Source organism: Lissotriton helveticus, chromosome 9 (genome assembly GCF_964261635.1).
Source record: "Lissotriton helveticus chromosome 9, aLisHel1.1, whole genome shotgun sequence".
NCBI lineage: Eukaryota > Metazoa > Chordata > Amphibia > Caudata > Salamandridae > Lissotriton > Lissotriton helveticus.
This window is the reverse complement of record NC_136070.1, coordinates 659,961,798-659,985,368: the sequence shown is the minus strand read 5'-3', so window position 1 is coordinate 659,985,368 and position 23,571 is coordinate 659,961,798. Positions and strand designations below refer to the sequence as shown.

General features: G+C 43.9%; 1 protein-coding gene across 1 annotated transcript in view; it reads left to right on the top strand.

The window, feature by feature from the left end:
• CNIH2 (cornichon family AMPA receptor auxiliary protein 2) overlaps positions 1–23,571 on the top strand; it is a 924,655-nt gene that overhangs the window by 723,364 nt on the left and 177,720 nt on the right. The gene's annotated exons all lie outside the window — the stretch shown is intronic.

Genomic DNA, 23,571 nt, shown 5'->3' with positions numbered 1-23,571 from the left:
GTGAGTCGCAATTAGGAAATGGGCGTTCACTTTCTAATTGTGCCTGCAAATCAATGTACAAATGTTTTGTGACTGCAATTGCGGTTGCAAAACACTCGGAAATTACCACCCTCTTCAAAAGGGTGGTAATGCAGTCGCAATTTGGAAGGGGTCCCCCGGGGACCCCTTCCACTTTGTGACTGTCTCCAAAAATGTTTTTTAAGGGCAGGCAGTGGTCCAGTTTTCCTTTAAGGAAAACGTGTTGCATTAAAAAAAAACTGCTTTATTTAAAAGCAGTCCCAGACATGGTGGTCTGCTGAGCCCGGCAGGCCACCATACCTGGGAGGGCCTATCATTCCCAATGGGCTTGCAAATTGCAAGAGGCTCATTAATATTAATGCACCTCACAATTTGGGACCCCATTGGGTATCGCAAACGGTGTTCAAAACACTGTTATACATGAAAAATAGCGCCTCGCAAATTGCGAGTCGCAAAAGACTCGCAATTTGCAAGGCGCTATTTTGCTCATCGTACATCTGGCCCAAAGTCCTATGTACAATGCACAAAGCCAATTGAACCAAAGGACCAGTCTATCTCCAAAAACTAGCAACACGTTATCCACCAGCCACAGCACTGAGATCTTCAAAGTTTATAAAATCACACAATCTAGATCTAAACTTCGGAAATATAGAGTAAAATTCCTGAGAGTTCACAGAACAAAATTCTGAAAATTCTTGGAACCCACTTTGAAAGTCAGAGCTAACCTTCTTCGATTCAGGAAAATAGTCAATCAAGTACCTTGTGCAGACATTCATTCGACTAAAAGAGAGCCAGCATCCAAATATCTTCTCCTCTAGTATGAGGACTTGTGGCAAAAGATTAGTTTAAGCTTGACCACCTAACTCGGCTATTAAGTTCACTCCAAATGTCATTTTCAAGAGATTCGGCCTTCAAATAGCTGAATGAAGGGGAATTAGCAAATCAACATGCATCTCCACCACATAAGAACTACCTGGCTAAATATTCCTACCAGCATTAGCTTGCAGAGGTCAAAGAAACCAAACAGAAGCCCTACATGACCTCCATTCTGAACTATATCTGAAAACTAGGTGTTAATCTGGCATATCGAGTAGGGAATTTTGTGATACCTTAATTTCCTAGCCAAAATATCATGGATCAAATATATAAAGGTAAGTACTTATAAGGAAGTATAGATTTACTGTTCTTAATTCATCATGTAGCTTACTTGACTATATATATATAATTTCACCTAACTATAACGTTACTTTAACCTTTGTTTTTTTCAGTGAGTATATATATATACCCACTGATGAAAACAAAGGTTAAAGTAACATGATAATTAGGTGAAACCTTCAGTAACAAGTTAACGTTTTCATCTCTAAAAAACACAGAAATTCATCAGTTATGGTTATCTCAAGTAACTATAACTTGTGCCCTAAGGTAACTATAACTCACGCCCCAGCCATGCAGAGTTTTATCATCAATAATATTACAGCAAATATTTCACTGATATTATCAATGATGTGATAGATGATGTCATGGGTGATGTAACATGAGGAAATTAGCAGTGCATGGCAAGGCGTGAGTTATACCTACTTTAGGGCACAAGTTATAGTTACTTGAGATAACTATACCTATAACTGGTGAATTTCGGTAGTTTTTAGAGTTAAAATGTTACTGAACATTTCACCTAACTATAATGTTATTTTAACATGTGTGCTTTTTCAGTGACTTCATAGGGTTTTTATAACGTAAAGTAGGTCATATTTAATTACAATACGTTAATCAAACTCCCCACCACACACAGCCAGAAGCAATGTGCGGCAGGGAGTTGGCTGCAGCCATACCCCCCGCAAACAGTAAACCCCATGCTGTGCACTCCCTTCGCCTTGCACAGTGGGGGGTTGCTTTTAAGGCTGGGCCTGCAGCCAGGCCCTGTGGCCAACCCCGTAATGTCACCCAACCCCACACTACCCAGGTCCTTCTGTCATGCATGTGGGGAGTTGGACACAGGGCCTGACCGGGCCAACCCCCACATGCAGCTAACCACACGCTACACACAACCTTGGCGGCTGGGCCACAAGTCCTTGTCTGTGGCCTGGCCCTGTGGCCAACCCTGCTAAAGGCAGCCAACCACACACTTCACACAGCCTTTGGCTGTGGGCCATGGAACCACAGGACCTGGCCCTGGGGACACCATTCCCCGGGGCCCATCATGATATTGAGGGGGAGGTGGCATGCGGCCCCTGACCAGGTCGATTTCCACTTCGGAGACCCCATCCCTCCGAAAGGTAGGGAGACATGTAATTCCACCTCCCTGGGCTGATTTCGGTCCTTTGGGGACCCCATCACCTGGGGCTCAGCATTATTGTTGGGGGGAGGGGCACGTGGCCCCCTCCTCTGGCTGATTTTGTCACCTGGCGCCCATATCCTGTGGGGCCCTGCATTAATATTAGTGTTTGGGGGCACACAGCCCCTCTCCCCAGATGATTTTGGCCTTGGGCCCCATTCACTGTGGCCCAGTATCAATATTAGGGAGGAGGACAGGAGGCACCCCAGGCCCAGGCTAGAGGACCCCATCAAGTGAGGTCCCGCACAAGAAAAAGTAAGTGCCTGGTGTCCACCCAGGACACCCACCATAGTGTTGTTCGAGTGCGCGGGGGCGCCCCACAGCCCATGTGGCCCCAGCTGGCTCCCCACATCCAGCCGCGAGCCAGCATTGCTCCCGCCTGCAGGCAGGGAAACAGATGAAAAGTCTGCTCTCAGAGGGTTGGAACATTTTAAAATCTCCCGCCTCCTGGGAATGGATTTCTTGTTTGCTCCTTCTTGGCAGGCGATTTGAAAATGTGTGCCGAGAAACAACTATGTCCTGGGGGTGGACTCCTAGGGACATAGCATTTGAGCCTGCCCCACAAGATGGGGTCCCCGTGACCTCTACAGCCTCAGGGAGGAAAACGTGCACCCTCCCTCCACATAAAACACACAACGCGCCCCAGGGATGTGGTCCCCAGGGCCCAAAGTGGCCAGGGAGGGGCACCACGTGCCCCTTTCACCTTAGAACATGGCAGACCCCTATGGGATTGGCTTGCCTTGAGTAAACGTCGACCCAGGGAGGGAACCGCCTGCCTGCCTCTCCCTGGCCCCGGGGAATGTGGTCTCGGGGGCCAAAATCATTCAGTGGAGATGAGCCATATGCCCCCCTCTCCCTTTACAAATCAGGCCAGGTTTTGGGGGATGGACTCCCGTGCTGAAAGCCACCCTGGAAGGGGGCCGCATGCGCTCCCCTTTTACAGATGTTGCCTGGCCCTAAGGGATGGGTTCCTGGACCAAAAGTGGTCCGGGGAGAGGGGCCTTGTGCCCCATTCTTCAAAAAAATGGAGCCAGGCCCCTGGGAATTTGGTCCCATGGGGTTTAAATTGGCCTGGGGAAGGAGGTCACGCTCCCCTCCCAAAATTAAACATCTCTTCCTCCGGGACCTAGCCCAACCCGGGGGCTTAAAAAAGAAGTTCAGAAGGCAGCACTTGTTTTTTTGTTTTTTTTTAAATTTTGCTGCACATTTGCGGATCCTCCATAAATTCGCACCTACATAAAAAAAAAAATTGGGTCCAGGTGGGGTCTTTTTTTAACCCCACCACCAGGCCTAGGGGGGCAGGGTATTCATACCCTGCTCCCTTGTGTCTTTTTTTGTTTTTATGACTCCCAAGTCCATAGATGGCTGCCACAACTTCTTTGCTAAGGTGGTGGCAGCCAATCAGATCTCAGTTTGAGATCTGTCAGGACCCGCATACCCTCTGTGTACCTAGATAGACAACGTTTTGGAGCCTTAATTGCTCAAAAACTACTTAACAGATTTACACCAAATCACACAAAGCACTCTTTCTGGACCTAGATCTAGCTTTCTGCCAAATTTGGTGTAAATCCATTCAGCGGTTTAGGCTGTAGCTGAGTCTAAAGTTCCTACGGGAAAATTAATGGGGAAAATTCATCTTGGAACCCCAGTTTTTTCTTGGCTCCCACTTGATGGATCACCCTGGAACTTTCCATGCACAAACTATGCGACAGAGAGCACTTTTTTTGAAAGGTTTTGTGGAGATTCATCAGATGGCTCTAAAGATATTAGCAACACAAAAATGCATTTCCTATAGAAACACGATCCTAACTATATATATATTCACTGAAAAAACCATAGGTTATAGACCATATATAGTTAGGAATTAGCATTTACAAAACCTTGAAAATTCACTGAAAAAACCATAGGTTATAGACCATATATAGTTAGGAATTAGCATTTACAAAACCTTATTTTACTCACACAAAACCATTGAAATTCCATATATAGTTAGTTGCACTAACTATATATCGCGCACCCGCAATCCACTGCTGATGATGTCACATATTACATCATTCATGACATGGTCAGTGACATCACTGATGACATCACTGATGACATCTCAATTGACATCACTGATGACATCACTGATGACATCATCCATTGACTGTGTGTTTCTGTAAAGTTTAAATATGTTTTACATATTGAAAAATGAGTAGATGTAGAAGTGCCTAAATAAAAGATTTAGTAGGTGCGTGACTGACTGTATGAGTGAGTGATTAAATGTGTCTCACTGAGTGCATGGGTTAGTGACTAAACTGTCTTAATTTGTGCATCATTATGTCTGTTGTTCTGTAAAGTGCTGCATGTGTTGATCAGTAGCTATATGAGTAACTATATGGGTTATTGATTGATTGTCCAAGTATTTGTATGGGAGACTGAGTGTGTGTGTGGCTGGCTGGGAGATGTGTGACTCTGTGCAGATCAATGTGTTCTTGTATCAATGATTGTATAAGAGAGTAAGTATGTGTTAGTATATGTTTGAAAATGTAAGGTACTCTATGTTTAACTGTATAGATTAGAAAATGGAAGTGTGATTGATTCTTTACAGGACTGACTAGGTGTGTGAGTAACTCCATGGATGAGTGGCAGAGTGTGAGTGTCTGTATAGGTGTATGAGTGCATATGATAGTGTTGTAAAGATGAGTGATTGTATGTATGAATGATTGTATGGGTGAATGAGTGAATGTGTGTGTAGACGTAGGAATCAGTGAGTGCGTATGTAGTAACTAGTATTGGTGTGTCAATGGTTTAAAAAATTATATTCTGTATTTAACACTGGGTGTAACAGAGGTTATATTAAAGTGTGAGGAGATGCATTATATTGCCACATGAATGATGTCATCAGTGATGTCATTTGAGATGTCATCAGTGATGTCATCAGTGATGTCATTTGAGATGTCATCAGTGATGTCATCAGTGATGTCATTTGAGATGTCATCAGTGATGTCATCAGTGATGTCACTGACCATGTCATGAATGATGTAATATGTGACATCATCAGCAGTGGATTGCGGGTACGCGATATATAGTTAGTGCAACTAACTATATATGGAATTTCAATGGTTTTGTGTGAGTAAAATAAGGTTTTGTAAATGCTAATTCCTAACTATATATGGTCTATAACCTATGGTTTTTTCAGTGAATTTTCAAGGTTTTGTAAATGCTAATTCCTAACTATATATGGTCTATAACCTATGGTTTTTTCAGTGAATTTCATAGGTTTTTTAATAGCAAATCTTTATAGTTTTAAAAAAGAATACATTTTAAATCGAATTTTATATTGTATAATTATGTCATTTTTTTTTTTAATTCTTTTTGGTGCGCTCCCGGGGCGCGGACCGGTGAACGCACGGGTAAGCGCAATCTTGCGGCGCGCCCCGGGGCGCGTACTGATGAGCGTCCCGATAGCGCTATTGCCGCGAACGAAAACAACATCGTGACGTATTGCGTAGCCGCCACGCCTTGCGTCATAAGACACGTATCGCGTAGCCGCGAGATGCGTCTTACGACGCACCGCGTAAGCGCACCCGGAAGCGCATACGATCGCGCAACGTAAACGCCCTGATGCGCTTACAAAACACGCCCCGGGACGCGCCCCGGGGCGCGTAGCGTAAGCGCGTCAAACCATGTGACTTTAAAATAACACTTTTCATTGGTTCAGAACTTTTTTTTTTCCAAATTGTGTGAAACCCACCCATTTCTCTCACTATTGCTTTGTACTTGGAGAGAGCAAGAGCTGTTCTGTGTACTGTGTTCATCTCCTACTTTTCTGATCTACAGCAATGGCTGCAAGAGAGTCATCCAGCAGTGATTCAGACGGATTTTTAGATGAGGACCCTCCTCAGCAGAAGAAAAAAACCCATTTAATCTGGAAATTCTATGACATCCCTGAAGGACAAAAAAAAGTAAACGCTCCAAAAGTAACCTGCAAAATATGTGGTAGTAGTTTATCCAGAGGCAATCCTCTGAAAAAATATAGTTTTGGAAATGCTAATTTAATCAGGCATGTGAAAAGAAGACACCCTAACAACTTTGCCAGGGAGAGTGTCAGAGAGCTGGCACGGAATTTACCCACAGATGGCGGCAGCACCTCCACTGGTGGAGCAACACCTTCGGGACCACCCCGTGGAAGAATGGTCCCTAACATTCAGCCGGTGTTTGCAGGCATCAAATTTCTGTGCACGGAGTGTGACGAACTGCTCTGCTATGGGGAGCAGAGTGTTGAACTCATTGCCATAAAGAAACAGCAACACCGCTGCCCTGCCAGTCCCTAAATTTTCACATTTTTTTGCTCCTGTTGAGCAGTTTTGGAATCCCTGTTTTTGTTTTTCCCCTGACAAAAATCCAAAAAAATATAAAATCGTTTTAAAAAGTCTAAAAAAATATAAAACAACAAAAACAAAAAAAAGTTCTTTTCAGAACTACCTCCAATTTATAAAAAAATTCTCTTTTTTTTTTAAAAAGTGTCATTTTTTATCTCCATGGTACGCTCCCCCGTACGCTCCCCGGTGCGCGTACCTGGCGCTCCCCCCGCGAAAATCGAATTTAAAATTTTTTTTTTTTTTTACCCGCGGGACCCTTTTATGGCCCCCACATCAAAACTAGGGGTTCAGGGGGGTGTACCCTGCCCCCTTTTGCTCATTTCCCCCTTTGATTTTTGCCACCTCTTGTGTCTCAATCCTACCGAGACACAAGATGGCGGCCGCTGCGGACTGTTTCGAATGTTTACAGACACCCGAGAACCAATCAGCTTGCCGTGCGCAAGTCGCGTGGCGCGCCCGGAGCGCTCCCCGGTACGCGCACCGGGGCGCGGCTCTAGATATATATCTTTTTTTAAACCTAATTTACTCAAAATTCACAGGAGCACATATCTTGAGACCTAGCAAAGGCACATCGGGCAAACAATATCTACAATTTTGCCAAGTTTCGTGGAAATCCATTCAGCCGTTCGGGCTAAAAGTGAGGCCAACCGCCCTATGGAAATTAACATGGGAAAAACACGTTTTGGGACCCCCCTTTTTTCTCAGCCCCCCCTTGACAAACCCCCCCCCCAAAATTTTCAGTTGCTGCTCAGAAACAAAATGTTCCATTTCCCTGAAAATGTCAGCCAATTCCGTCCACAAACGCCAAAGTTATTAGACATAGAATTTTCAAAAATCCCATAGAGAAAAAATCCTAACTATATATACCTACTGGCGACCGCCAGTAGGTAATATATATATATATATATATATATATATATATATATATATATATATATATATATATAGTGTGTGTGTGTATGTATATATCACACACACAAGGTACATAGTTACGGAGTTAGGTGTGGAAAATCTATACATACCTGCTGTCAATACTTTTGTTGACAATATGTTGGCTACAATATTAAGATATAACAACATTTCCTACTCGATGTTCCAGACCCAGACCAGTAACTTTCAGTAAATAAGAACACCCTAACCTTTCCACTTCTTCATCTAGTGAAGTTTTCAAGGGTCTTATTAATACCTTAACCACAAGTATCTCTTCCACTATGGTCCATTTTCCTCTGTTATATGCCACGGTTTACAGAGAGAAATCACCTGTGTTTCGGCATTTTGAAGTGGACTTATCGCAACATACTAGTGGTGATATAAAAACAACTGTATATAAATACATACATTCTTATGCTTTTGATGCAGAAAATACTTAAACAGGAAAAGCAAAAATGAGGTCTCTCCTATTCACTTATATGCACCGGTTCACTAATATTCTCCTCTTCCCTCTCTGATTCATTGATAATCCCCATTTCCATTTCCTATTCACAATATTCGCCAGTTCTCTAATGGTCTACTCCTCCCTCAGACATTCATTGATGTGCCCCACTTTCAGCACTCATACACTAATATTCTCAAATTCACTGATATTATCCACTTCCCTTTTGTGGTCATTGATATTCCTATTTTGAAACTATCATTCCATGATATTCTCCGGTTCACTAATATTCTCAACTTCCATCTCAAATTCACCGATTGCCTCCACTTTCTTCGCGCATTCTCTGACATTTCCCACATGTTTGTATTCTTGAATTATTCACTTATATTCTCCACTTTCATCTCTCTTTCACTGGTAATCTCCATGTCTCTCTCAGAGTCACGCATATGCTCCACCTCCATTTCCAATACATTGAAATTCTCCATGTCCCTCTCCCATTCATTGACATTGCTCACTTGCCTATCCCATTCTGTAAGATAGCCCATGTTTCGCCTCATTCCTCCTGATATCATCGATTTTAGCACTCCACGTGTTTGTTTTTATACTATCACTCATATTCAAGTGGTAATGCATTACAAGGCACGCGGCAAGGTGGTTTCACCCACTACCCTTCTATGCTTCTTTTATCTCATGCTTTCAGCCTGACTGATGTTTCATGAAATTCTATAATGTGTTCGTAGTGAAATCAGATTTTTACACAGGCATTCTTTTGCTAGAAAGAGAGACATGTGATATCTTTCTTTCAGGCTGATTGGACAAACACCTTTTTTTTAGGTATGGCTTGTATGGAGCTTAGACTCTATTCACTAAACCTTTTGTTTTAACAATATATGATATAAGATGAGTTTTGCCAGGTATACAGCAACATTATACCCACAAAAATATTGTAATGTTAGCAGGGTTTCTATCAGGGAGACATGTCATTGTAAGCTCTCTTGAGGTGCTAATGGTATTGTCTACTTCAATGTATTCAGGTTTGTCAGAACATTTATTTTAACAAATGAATTCAGGTAGAATCTCCGATAGGGTCATGTGGGGTCATATGCTGTTTGCATAGTCCGCTTGTACCCCCCCCCCCCAAAAAAAAACATTTGTCCTTTCTCAAATACTATAATTGTTGAAAGCTTCCAAACCTATGGAAACAGTTACAAATCAAGAACCTAAAACCAATATGTCACTGTTGCCGAGATGGCACTACCATATGTGTATTTTTATAGCTTTCTATTACCCATGAGGGTATCCATGTGCTTCCAAGTGTGTGAGGCTAGCTCGCAGAGACTTACTTGAAAAGCGAGGACTTCAGCTTCTTGTGGTATTCAAGAAGAGATGGGGAGGCTCGAATTTGGTGTGGAAGGTATTCTGTTTTAGGAGTGATGTTTGAAAGGCATGACCTCCTGATCTGCTTTAGTTTATGCATGCGTCTTATACTAGTGAAAGTCTGGGTGGGTGGATGAGTCTGCAGGACTGGCCAATGCAGGTAAGAACAGTGGGACGGGGTGGGGGGGAACTCAAGAGACGAAGATGAGGGAACTACGGTTGAGGACCATTCTTGCTGGTGCGTTCTGGAGTAGTCTTTTTTTGCATTGGTTGGTGATTGTTGTATAAAGGATGTTTCTGTAGTCCAGTTTGCTGGTGTTTAGGGCTTGGGTAATGGTCTTCCTAGTGTTTTTTGGTATCGAATTGTATATCTTTTTCAACATCCACAGGGTGTGAAGGCAGGATGGGGCGATGGCATATAATGATGCTGAGGTTTTTTTCTTCTGGGATGGGGGTGGGAGTGGGACCAAGATCTGTGGGTCACCAGGTGGAGTTCCACAGTAAGGCATCTTTTCCAAAAATCATCATTCCGGCCTTGTCTGTGTTCAGCTTCAGGCAGCTGGACTTAATCCAGGTGACAGAAATCTGTCATGCAGGAGTTGAAGTTGTTCCATGTGTTGGGTTTTTCGTCCGAGAGGGACAGTACCAGGTGTGTGTCATTGGAATAGGTGAGTATGCTGATGCTTTATGTGCAGATGACGACTACAAGTGAGTCATGGGTATACCTCAGACCGTTAGATGGCTATGTACAGCAACTATGGAAGATTGTTGATTAAAATACATATATAAAAAAAAGACATCTGCCAGTGGAGTCATGTAGTTGTCGAAGGGGGTTGGACTGATCAAGGAGCCCTAGGGGGCTCTGCAAATGAGCCTCTGGGCTTCTGAAGAGTGTTGAGCATGTTGACGGTTTGAGTTCTGCCCGTGAGAAAAGTAGAGATCCAATTGATGGCAGGTCATTTGATGCCAGTTGTGTGAAATCTTCTGATTAAAGTTGGGGTTGAAGACTGTGTCGAAGTAGGATGAGAGCTGCGGTTCCTCCTCTGTTGAGAATGATCTAGATGCCATCTGTTGCTACGATGAGGGCCAACACTGTACTGTGGTTTGGTCTGGATCCTGAATGCAGGGTGTCGAGGAACTGGTGGTTAGCGAGGTGGTTGGTGAGGCATCTGTTGATGGCTTATTCTAGGCCCTTGCTTACTGTGGTAGGAGGGATGGAGATCAATCAGTAGTTCTCGAGCTTGGCTGAAGGATTCTGTGGTAGAGTGTTGATGGCTGCATGCTTCCAGGCCTCAAGAAAGGTGACTGTATTGATAGAGGTATTGAAAATGGGGGAAAGAACTTTTCTGATAGGGGGTTTAACCTTTGTTCAGTGTGGTGGGGCAAGTGTCTGACAGGGCAGAGTGGATGGTCTTCATGATTGTTCTGGTTGCTAGTGTGGTAATGACATTCCCTATGGTCAGGATGTCACCTGTGTCTGATTCTGGTAGACTTGTTGCAAGGTTGCTGTGGTCTGGTTGTGGTTCGAAGTTCCTGTATATGGCTGTGATTTTGCTGCAGAAAGTCGTTGCACAGTTCTTGGGTTGCGGTGATTTGCTGGCAGTTGCTGCAGGTGTGGTGAAGTCCTTGATGATGGCAAACTTTTCTTGCTGCTGTTGATGCGTTTGGCTAGAGCCTTCCTCTTGGTTTCCCAAATTTACTATTAGTAGCATCTCTGGGCAGATTTGAACACATCCTTGTCTGATTCTTGCTAGCTCTTCTTCTCCACCTCCATTCTAGTTGCGTGCAGTGCAGTTTGGTCAACCTAAGTTCTTCCGTGTAACATCTGGTCTGCATTCCCGTTCTTGCTGATTGGCTTATTTCCTGAGGGGCTGGAGGATTGGCACAGGCGGTGATCCAGTTGTTAAAGTTGCTGAAGTTGCTGGATAGTGTGCTCTGATTGAATCCTGTAGAGGGCGGATGTACAATGCACTTCAGGTAGGTTGTTCCAGCGTATGAGGCTAGGGACTCTTGTGGTAGTTGGTGGGGGATGTTGATTGTGAAACTGGCAATGGCATGGTCGGTCCAGGTAATCGATGTGGGTGAGTGAATTGTGATGTTGAATGAGCTAAAAACGGGGTCCAGAATCTGTCCGGTGACATGAGAGGGGGGTTGAGATTTGTTGGGTGAGTCCAAGGTCCCCCCTAAAAAGAAGCTAACTGTTGGGGAAATGGGAGACAGCAATTTGCATGAATAGCTTGGATGGTGTATGAGATACATAGCTTGCTCTTTGGGCTTGGTCACAGATTTTCTGTTGGTGCTGGCTCTGCATGTCTTAATGATGTTACACCTGTTATATTTAGTGCACTTCTGATAGTTACTTGTCCTTTAATCGCTTTTACTTGCAGACTGCAGGTCTGCTTTTGGGTCTGCCCCATGGGCCATGCAGGGATTGACCAAGTCAGATATATAGTGAGGGTTTTAGTGTGCTGGATTATGGGTCTCCCCTAGGGTTGTGTTCTTCATGCAAAGATCATTACGATCTTCTGGTCAGAACTGTTTGAGTGTGAAGTGTTTTTGGTTGTCTCTGTGGGGAGTATAACTGTGGGGACAAGGTACATTTTACCCTTTGCCATGCTTCTGTCAGTTAATCCATTTGATTGGGTCTTAATGAGAACCCCCAACCCTATCATCCACAAATATTTTATGCACATCTGAACAAATCCGGCCTTTAAAAAACAGAAGTATTGGCAAAGTCAATAGGTCTGGCGTTTGCTGCCAGCCTTTTGACTTTGTCAATGCTTATTTTGGTTTTTGTAAACATTTATTTTTGAGCTGCCAGGCACTCACCAATCTGAAAAATAAACTTTGGCTAAAAGTAGTTTTTGGCATCACAAAGCACATTGTGGTGTAGCAGCCCCTTGGAGTAAAGGGAACTGCATTGTATAGATTTGTGCTTTGTGAACGAGCAGAATGCCATCACTCACCGCGAACCTAGGTAAAGACTGAAGGAGACTGTCTCATTATCCCATGCTGTATACTGTGGTGGGCAAAAAAAATATGAGTGACACAACAACGCACCAATAGACGAAGAGGTCTGGCCGAAAGCCCCTATAAGTAAGAATATTTTACATATAGGTTTAGTAAGATCAAAACGTCTTAGCGAGCGCCGAGCTGTTCCAGTGAAGTAGCACTACAGTGGGATTTTATGTCTCTTTTTCCCTGAAAGACAGAACATTATTTGATGTTTCTGAAAAAAAAAAGTAAAAACACTGGATTTCGTTGGATATTTAAGATATTGTATCCGGGCTTGATTTGTAATGCCGTGGTGAAAATAGTGTCTATACAAATACTGCAATTTGGCATATCATTTCTTCTGCCAGGCTGAAGCCAGGTTTACAGCATGGCGCTTGAATTCATGAGTCTTTGAGTGAGCCTATTCTCCGGTCCCCACAAGATTTTTTTGTCATTTATTTGTAAGTCTTTGCTCCACGAAAGTGAACAGAATAAAGGATTTTCGAATGTCGAGGTACCTTCTTTACAGCAGCCTGTCAGCTTTTTCTCATTTGACAGGTGTCACACTCAAAGAACAATGCTCCTTTTTTAGTCTTTGCCTGTTCAGCTCTCTGACAATCAGGCATGTCAAAGTTCCGTTTAGTTGCCAGTTTCCTTTTTCAGAATATCTGGATATTTAAATGTACTTGTGGCACCAGCTTAAATTCTTCGGTCACATGACGCCAGTTGATGAGATGTAAATATGTCAGATGTCCTACCAGCTCAATCATCTCATCTCAATGTAGTTACCCGACATGATACATATCCTCGCCTCTGGATTAAATTAAAGCTAGTCAAATGGACTGAAATTTAATGGGGATAAAAGGACTGGTAAATACTAGAACATGCAGAATTTGGTGTGGAAAGTACCAAAATAAACATGTTATTCTAAATTTTAAAGTGAAAAACCTTTCACTGGTGTTAACTATGTGCCAATAAATTCTCTGTCTGTTTTCGTTTGACTCGGTATGCGTGAATATTTAAATATCACTATTGAATGATGTACTGAAGTGACCTGAAGTCGCAGTGGTAGAACTTTTTCCCTTCATTAAAATATGTAACATTCACCAAGTATTAAATGGAATACCCTTGACTGGGATTTATCACTGAGTGCCCGATTCTGATGCAGATAGGAAAGCATTCCCACCTAGCGCCTGATTATGATGCAGTTAGGAAGGCCACCTAACAGCATTTGCTCCTTCCGAATTGGATTGGGAACGTGTCTTCCCGACCGAGGGCCAGATCACGATGCGGTTAGGGAAATAGGCTCCTATAGAAGTCAATGGGAGTCCAACCAAATCGTTTCTGGAAGCATCCGGATGCATCATACTCGGTCAGTCAGACTCTCCCAATCCGGGTCGGTCAGAAACCATTTCCAACCCGATTCGATCGGGAGTATTTCCTAACCGCATCAGAATTGAGCCCTGAATGTACAAAAGTCATGGAATTTACAGTTGGTGCAAAAAAGCAAAAAAATGCCTTATGGTAGTGGCACAGATTAGTTTGCGCAAGACATTTTCTACTCGAGCCAGTCCCTTGTATGAGAAAATTACAGAAAAAAGCTTAATTGCTAAAACAATTACCTGAGAAAAGCAAGATTAAGCTTGCATGAGCTAACATTTTCCCAGGCCATCCTGAAGTATCAAATACTCTAATTATGAGTATTTTGACAACGCTGAAGTGTGCCCTTTTGATAGGCCCAAAGACACTTTTATTATGAAGAATAAAGGAATAGTCTTCATAGCCATATGGTAGATCAGTGGAATCTTGACAAGTACAGGTCAGCAAGTAAAAGTGAATGGAAATCAGTTGCAGACTCTTTCTGCGGGTCTTTTGATCACTCCGTAGAAGACCTAGTGTCCACAGGGCAGTCCATTGCTCCAGGAGATCCCTTTTACGTCTGCCTCTGGCACAGAATATTAGTCTCTTTCTGGTTGTCTACTAGTAGATTCTCTTGTGCTTTGATTTTCTCCTTATTGATCTGTGAACAGTGATCTCCTATGTCTGTAGTGGTTCATTTCTTCTTTTTAAAAGAATCGGGTTTCTAGCTACGGCCAATTAAGGGCAGATTTAGAGTTTGGCAGAGAGGGTCCTCCATCGCAACAGCAGTGGAGTACCCTCTTTGACACACTAAAGGTCTTCCTGCCCAATTTAGATGTGGGCAGACTTTCAATATGTTGATGACAGAGCCATCCTTAGGAGGTAATTTTTGAGTTTGGCTGGTGTAAGGTATTCTGTCAGAATGAATGGGGATATTGTCCTTGCCATCTCAGAGGGACCTCCACCCGCCAATTGTAGAGCTGTCTGCCAGCCCATCAGACAACTCTAAACATTGACAAGAACCACAGTCAGGGTGGTTTGTGCCAGTGTTTTAAAAGTTTGATGGATGGTTCCGTGAAACATGACGGTCGCCGATCAAGCATATACAAAGTTTTTCATTTTTCAAACAAAAACTCCCAAAGCAGGAATTTGCTTTTGAAAAATGAATGTCGTTATTGTTTTTACACTCCATCACCATCAGGTTTTACCTGGCAGTGACGGACAGCAAAAAAACCAAAACATAATGCCATCCACTCTAACTGAGTCAGATGGTGTTCTGTGTTACCACTAAAGGCCTGTACTACACCAGGTCATCTGAGGAGTATGTCAGTGGTGAATCCAGAGTAGGTTGCTTAGTTGACACACTTAAGTCCGCAGACTTCTAAATCTGGCATTCAGACCTTGAGTTTGGCAGAGAGGGTACTCTGTTGCCTTTGCGACAGAGCACCCTTTGCACCAAACTCTGAATCAGCCCCTTAGTCTTCTAGTTTAGGCTGTATTCTCAGGTTCAGGTTTGCACTGTCCGTTCAGAGTTAGACACTGGCTGGTAAATTTACTATTTGTTACTTAACACAGTGCAGCAACCAAAGTTGCTGCTAGGTTGAAAGAGAGAGAAGGACAGCACCATATCTACAAAGATATTGTGCTGCTGCTCTCCCACGAGCTAACACATTCTCTGGCTACCTAGTGCCAGGAACAAACCTTTGCACCATAGAGCAAAGGTGTCTGTCTGAATGTAGCATAGATTACTTGTTATCACGTAGGGAAAGCATCTTCTCTGGGGATCCATCTGAGCTTTGTGCCATCAGACCTGGTGTCTTAGGAGCGCTGCCAAAGTTGGTGTCTGTTGCACGGAAACTTAAGATAAAGAAAAAAGGCAAGGCTCCTCTTTGCACAGCAAACACAGCTTTACTGTCGTGGAAGGTAGAGTAGTTATCTCCACACAGATAAAAAGCTGGTTTCAATTTGCTTCTTCACAGGCAGCAACTTAAATAAGCGACATGAACAAGGCTTATTATAAAAGGTCAAATAATGAGTTACTTAGCAATTATATATTGGTTGCAGAAAACATTGCGTCACCTGTGTCCCTAACCTATTTCCAGCACATTCTTCACTGTAATTCTAACAACACTTAACAAACTGCTTATTACTTCTTTTGAATGCATGTGTGTTTGCGTGTCTGTTTTACCATTCTGCTCCTAAGACTTCTTATCAGATTCTGTGTACTATTGGCTAATTCAATCTACAACCTATATTCTTCAATTATGTTTTCAGTTTACCAGAACAAGAGAATACGTGCCTTGTGTCGGGTGGCCACAAATTCCTTCAGGCTTACAAACACAGGTTTTCCTTTAACCAAGACCTTGCCGGTCATGCACTCTGTTTTCTAGTGAAGTCTTCACCTCTCTTGCATCAGCATGGGATTTGGGCTTGCACTGCTCTTTCACCATGTATCATTTTATATCACTTTCTGCTGCTGTAGCATCATTTATTCATATTTCATTTCCTTTCTCAACTTGTCTTACACTCAGCTCAGATGCAAGGATTTTGGAGACATTTCACTATTCAAGCTTTCCCTCTCCCTTAGTATTAAAGCCTTTTTTGAGGTAATTTGTTGCAATCTGGTGAGCTATTGAGGACATTTGTGGAAAGCATTGTGAAGAAGCTGCCTACTGTGGCCTTGACATAGCATATCATCAACATGTAAATAGTACAGCAAAGTCTTCATTATAGCTTCTAGGTCTCCTTGAGGTTCTTTGCCTCTTTTTGAGATACCTGGAAGGAAAGTATTGTAGTTTACACTGTACAGAGCCAGCGCTGTCCTGACCCTCACATGATGATTGAATGGGCAGAGTGCAAGGGCCTTCCTTAGCGTCATCAGTTGAATGTATGAATCTTTGACAACTCTGCCATCTTTAACTTGTGTCCACAGGGCCCTATATTCTGTGAATTTGGTTTTTCTGTGGCTACATACTTTTTTGTGTAATTGTGAATTAACCACACTTGCCACATAATCCACATAAAATGCGTAATTTGCAGATTACAATACAAAACAAAATCTAGCAACAATTCAAATATATCTTAAAAAAGAAACACCACATATACTGCTGCAAAATGGCTGACCCTTTTCAAAAGTTACTTGTTGGACTTTGCCGTCTCTGCAGCATCACCCCTTCCCTTTTGCCTTCACCCTTCCTGTTTTCTGAACACCCTTCTGTTGGCTTTTAGGGCTCTGAGCACTTTAGTACTGCTAGCAAGAGCTAAAGGGCTTATGCTCTCCTCCTTAAACATGGTACAATTGGCTTACACCTGATTGGTATATTTAATTTACTTGAATATTACGTGTATATGGTATCGCGGGTACCCAGGGCCAGTAAATTAAATGCTACTAGTCGGCAGCAGCACTTATAGTGCCACCCACTAAAAGTAGCCTTTTAAAACATGTCTCAGTATTGCCGCTACAGTTTTAAACTGCCAATTCGGCCTAGCAAAATAAACATTTTGCCAGGACTAAACCTTCATTTTTAATACATATAAGCTACTCCTTGGTTAGGCCCTAAACACCTCACAAGGCAGGGTCCATTTTATTTTAAGTTTGTGGTTTTAAGTTTTACATTTACTGGAAGTGAAATCCTCCTAAACACATTTTCACTACTGTAAGGCCTATCTCTCCCATAGGATAATATTAGGTACCTTATTAGGAGTAATACGTGCTTTCTTTCGATTGTGGGCAGGTGGAAATGTAATGTTTGGACTAAAATGAATTGTTATTAAAAATCCTCAAAAATGGTAAAGTTGTATTTTAGATTACAATTTTGAAAATGCCACTTTTAGAAAGTTGCAATTTCCTGCCCTAAACATTCTGAGGCCTGCCAGTAGTTTCCAGCTGCCTAGGCCTGTTAATTACTCCACCATGAGGTATGCACATTGGACCTAGACAGTGAACAGTAGGACCTGGGAGCGGGCCAGCCTGCGAGGATGAGAGGAGCAGAGCTGTTCCATGCCCCATTTACATTTCAAAGTGCTGCATCCCGTTCACTCATAAAGGAACTTGACACCAGCCTTTTGTCACCATAGACCTCTTGGAGCCTGAGCAGGGGAAGAAAGGAGAAGAAAGGAACTTCCTGGAACCAGATGTGAGAGTGGACTAGAAGTTTTCCTCCACTTAAAAGAGTGGCACTCAGTATAAATATTGGACCTACTGAGCTACTTATCTGTACACTCCTGGACCTACAGAAGAAGGACTGCCATGTTCCCCAGAGAACCTTCCTGCTGCTTGAGGCCTGCCTTGTTCCCTAGAAGACTGTTCTGCTGCTTGAGGCCTGACTTCTTCCCCAGAGGACAGCCCTGCTGCTTGAAGCCTGCCTTTTTCTCGGAGAAGGAAGACAGGGCCTGTTCTTTTCATCCCAGGCTAACGGGAGTGACTCCAAGGGCCAGTTGGCTAACCTTCTGTTCTGAGCTATAGGGACACAACAAGGTCCAGAGGTCTCCCTGAAACCGGCCAGCTGGCCTGCTGCACCTGGACTTGCCTGGCCCTGCAAATGGACCAATCTGGACCGGCAACTGGACCTGCCAGACCCCTCTAGCCTTTGCAGGAGTTAGTTCACGATCCCCAGAGGTGCCTCCTCAGGCCCCTTGGCTGGCATCAGTTGAGCTCCTCCTGTAAAATCCTGAAGTTTTGAACTCTGTGCACCGGCCTTTGATAAGGTAACTTTTCTGCAGGACTAAACTGGTCTCTGTATCTGGCCCATACTCCATTGTGGTCGGTCTGAGCTTGTAACTTTGTCCCAGTCTAGTCCGTCCAGATACCCACAGTTGTCACTTTCTGCTTCTTGGCGCTATTTTTTCTTAAACCTTTAAAAGTGCGTATCTCTGGTTCTCCTGATTTCACTTTTCTGGTTTTGGTCTCATTTTATTTGACATTTTACTCTGCTTTTCTAAATCGGTGTGGATGTATCGTGTGTTGTGTTTTCGCTTTATTACTGTTTATGTGCTGCATAAATACTTAACACAGTGACACTAAGTTAAGCCTGACTGCTCTTGTGTCAAACTACCAGAGAGTTAGCACAGGTTAATTCAGTGACTTTTGTGACTCACCATGACAAGGATAGTTGTTGTTGCTTGAAATGGATTTACTCTCCCCTCAATCAAAAACGGAATTGTTACTTTATAGTTCCTTTTAATCACTGTATTCAAACTGATACTGATAATGTGAAACTTTTGCCAAAACAATATGAATGTTTGTTAAAATGATAAATAACAAAATAATACTACCACAGAATACAGCATTATGCCACATATTTTGCCTTTTTTGCTTCATGTTTACTCAAACCTGCTGAATTATTTGGACCTCCATTGACACTGCCTTTATTGTGGTGTAATATATTGAATGTTTTAGATAGTGCTTCACATCTTATATAAGCTCACGAAGGTTGTTGTGACTAGGAATTGTCTTTAGGTCTTGCCTAATATAGGACTATTGTGAGACACAGTGTTAGTTTACAGTGGGCTTGAAGCCCGCCCATTGCTTACCATTGGTTGTCTTCATTGTCGCTCTCCTTTGCTTACTTCTTATTTGTCAGCTTCCATTTGCTTTCCTTTCTCATTTTGTATTTGTTCCTCAACTGGAGTGTGGACATATTTCTTGTTTAAGCAGTTTACAAGAGCTTGTGTTTGCTGCCCTTGCCCTGCCTTCTCACTATCTGTTGTCTATTTGCTTTCATATACCCTCTTATATGCCCTCTGTTATCTGTGTGCTGCCTAAGGTCCTCCTGCCCGCCCTCCCAGCTACTTCTATCCTCTCTTGTCAGCATGCTGCCATATACCCTCTCACCCGCATTCTGTTGTCAGCTTGACCCCTTAAGCCCCCGTACCCTCTGTTATCAGCTTGGTGCCTCAGCCTCTCCAACCCAGCCTCCGTTATCAGCTTGCTCTCTCAGCCCCTTCCTCCTGGCCTCTATTGTCAGCTTGTTGCTCTGTCCCATCCTGCCCATCCTCCTTTGTTCGCATGCTGCCTCAGTCCCGTCCGTCCGCCCGCCCACCTTCTTGTCAGCTTGCTTTCCCAGCCCCTCCGCCCGCCATCCTTTGTTAGCTTGCTGCCCCATTCCCTCCCACCCACTGTTATCAGCTTGTTTCCCCATCCCCTCTAGTCCCTCTCCATTGTCAGCTTGCTCTTAACCAGCCCTTCTAGCCACCATCCGTGTTTAGCTTGCTGCCCCATCCCCTCCCTCCTCCCTGTAGTGCACTTGCTTTCCCATCTCCTTCCAACAGCACTCCATATCTGATCTCACTCTCTATGTGTTGTCTTGTCACCCAAACCTCTCCACCATTGTTTTACATTGTTTAAAAAACATATACGTTTAAAAACAATTATATTTGTTGCTAAGTTGCACAGGTCATTTCCAAAGCCAATAACTTTTGTAGGAAAGAGTTTTTGGTTTTGCCAATCCTTGTTGTACAAAGATGTTTTTTATTCTGATGGTGGCAGTCTGCCCGTGAAAGTGGGTACCAAATCTTAACATACTGCTGTGTTGGAGCCACTGGGTGGTAGCTTGCCCGTAGGGTTCAGTTCAACTCAGTAGTATTGTGTGAGATAGCGAGCATCACTAACATTTTAGTGGCCCTGTCGAATTTTGATAGTGGCATAGTTTTACTTTATTATGCGTTACTGCAAGTATCCAAGTTGAGAACGTTGTAGCTTTTTTGAAAGACGACGAATTGCAGCTAGATTCTCTGGGCAAGAATGAAAATGGATTAAAAAATAAGCATCGACAAAGCCAATAGGCCTTGCCTATGTAAGAGCTACTTGCTTTGCTAATGTGTTTTAGACTTGTTGTACACCAGCGTGGCTTCGGTTCAGCATGGCTAAAGGTTAGTGGTGTAGAGGAGAGTGTTGCAGAGTAGAATGACCAAGAGTGGAGCGGATAGAGTGTTGTAGAGTGGAGTGGCATCAAGTGTTGTGTATTGGAGTGGCATAGAGTGAAGTTGTGTACAGTGGTGTATAGTGGAGTAGAGTGGACTGGTGTAGAGTGCATTGGCATAGAGTGGTACATAGTATAGGGGTGTAGAGTGTAGCAGCATAGAATTCAGCAGCATACAATGCATTGTTGTAGATTAGTATGTTACATAGTAGAAGACAGTGGCGTAGAGTGCAGTGGTGAAGAGTGGATGGTTCAGAGTAGAGTAAAGTGGTATTGAGTTCAGTAAAATAGAGTGCAGTGGTGCAGAGTAGAGTGGCAAAGAATGGCGCGGAATAGAATACAGTGCCATAGAGTGCAGTGGTATAGAGCAGAGTGCTGCTGAGTGCAGTGGCGTAGTGTGGAGTGATGCAGATTAGAGTGGCATAGTGTGCAATGGGATAGAGTGCATTGGCATAGAATGTATTAGTGCAGAGTAGAGTGGTGTAGAGTTCAGTGACATAGAGTGCAGTGTTGAAGAGTGCAGTGTTGAAGAGTACAGTGTTGTAGAGTGCAGTGGCGTTGAGTAGAGTGGTGTTGAGTACAGTGCCACATAGTGCATCGGCATGGATTACAGCAGTGCAGATTAGAGTGCAGTGCAGTGGCATAGAGTAGAATGCAGTAGCGTAGGGTGGACTGGTGTAGAGTGCATTGGAGTATAGCATAGTCATGAAGAGTGCAGTGGTGTTAGAGTGCTGCATCACAGAATACAGCTCCATACAATGCAGTGTCATTGAATGCAGTGGCAAAGATTAGAGTGGTGCATAGTAGACTGCAGTGGTGCAGAGTGTAGTGGAGCAGAGTAGAGTGATGTACAGTGCAGTGGTGTAGAGTAGTGCGTTGAAGAGTTGCAGATAATGCAGTGGTGCAGAGTGGAGTGGCATAGAATGCAGTGTCATAGAGTCGAGTGAGGCAGAGTAGAGTGCATTGGCACAGAGTGCAGAGTAGAGTGGCATAGAGCTTAGTGGCAGAGAGTGCAGTGTTGCAGAGTAGAATGTCTTAGAGTGCAGTGGTGTAGAGTGCTGAAGAGTGCATTGGCGTAGAGTGGCATAGTGTACAGTAGTCCAGAGTAGAGTGTATTGACGTAGAGTGCGATGACATAGAGTGTATTGACGTAGAGTGCGATGACATAGAGTGTATTGACGTAGAGTGCGATGACATAGAGTGTATTGACGTAGAGTGTAGTAGGGTAAAGTGCAGTGGTTTAGAGTGCAGTAGTTTAGAATAGAGTGGCGCAGAGTGGAGTAGAGTGGTGTAAATTGCAGTGGTGTAGAGTGGAGTGGTTCAGAGTGGAGTAGAGTGCAGTGATGCAGAGTGAAGTTGCGTGGAGTGGTGCAGAGTAGGGCGCAGTGGCATAGAGTGGTGCAGAGTAGAGTGGAGAATGCATGGTGTGGTTGTACACTGCTATTCCAGACAACACGTTTTCAATTGAAATGATCATTACATTTACACAGACATAGTTTTACTAATACAACTACACAGCGCACAAACAATTATGTGTGGAAATGGCATCACCTAGTGTATTGATTTTTTTTGTTTATTGAAAAATAATTGTCGAACAAAAACATTTGACATTGACATTATGCAGTGCATCTGTATTGATTTGTTTTGATCATAATAAAGAATTTGTTTCCAACGCAGTTCAGAATTAACAAAAAATGTGCTTCGTTTTGTGTTCATTATTCTTATATATTCTGAAATTCGTGCACAGTTCATTTAAATGTTTTTGTGTGCTAGAAAATAAAAACATTTCCTACCCCCAGTATTCAGCAAGATTGGCGCATAAATATTCTCATGTTTAAGTCCGAGAAAGAAAAGTAAACATCAAGCTTCCTCAGAAGAGAGAGCCTGACATTTGACCCTTGTCTTTGAATGCACAGCAAATGTGAAACGATAAACACAAGATTTACAGACCTGTTTATCTAAAGGCCACTCGTGGAAGATTACAAGGGAAGTTGGTGTGAAAAGGCTTAGCTCCATGGGAGGGATGAAGTCACCCTGGATAGTGCAAAGCAAATAAAGCCAGTAAATAGAAAGCCAGAAAATGTGAGCTACAAACCACGAAGCCAATGGTAAGCAACTGTATGCATTCCCAGGAAAGCTTTCTGAATGTCTCCAATGGGGTCCTGGGGGGGGGCCGACCGTAGGGAGGCCTGCCCCACCCGGGGGAATTTGGGGCCGGGGAGAGGGGGGGGGTAGAGATGGCGCCTCACGATGACGGGGTTTTGAAGGGTTTTGGTAGCTTTTGGGCTGGGGGCGGGGTTGGGTGGGGCTTCCTGTGGGCGGGGCTGTAGCCGTCCGGCCACGAGGCAGAGGCACCATTTTAGGTGAGGTGTCTCGGCCGCCGGGCGGGGGGTTTCCGGCTGGACAATTTTTTGGGAATGCCTCGCTTGTTGGTTGCTGCAACGGTGCACAGGCTGTTCCCGGAGAGCGCTGGTGTGTGGCTAGGCTCGATTGCACCTTGGAGAACGCAGCGGCAACAGAGGCGGACTTTGGGACAGGCGAGGAATGGCACCAATTTCTCGGCAGGCCGGACACTTCGCGGCCGAAAACGTCGATGGAGGCCAGAAGAGCTCGGGGAGCAGCATGCGGCTCTACCGGCCGAGCGGATGGGCCTGTTCTGCCTGGTGCGGGCGGTCAGGCTCCCACGGGGGACTAGGTGAGTCCCGCTGCCCCTACCCGAAGGGTCCGTGCGGCCGCCGGGGTTTAATTGGGGGCAGGGGGGGAAGAAGGACGGCGGAGCTTCTTGGCGATTCTGCGATGTATGGGAGTGCGGCGTAATATGGAGAAAGATGTGTT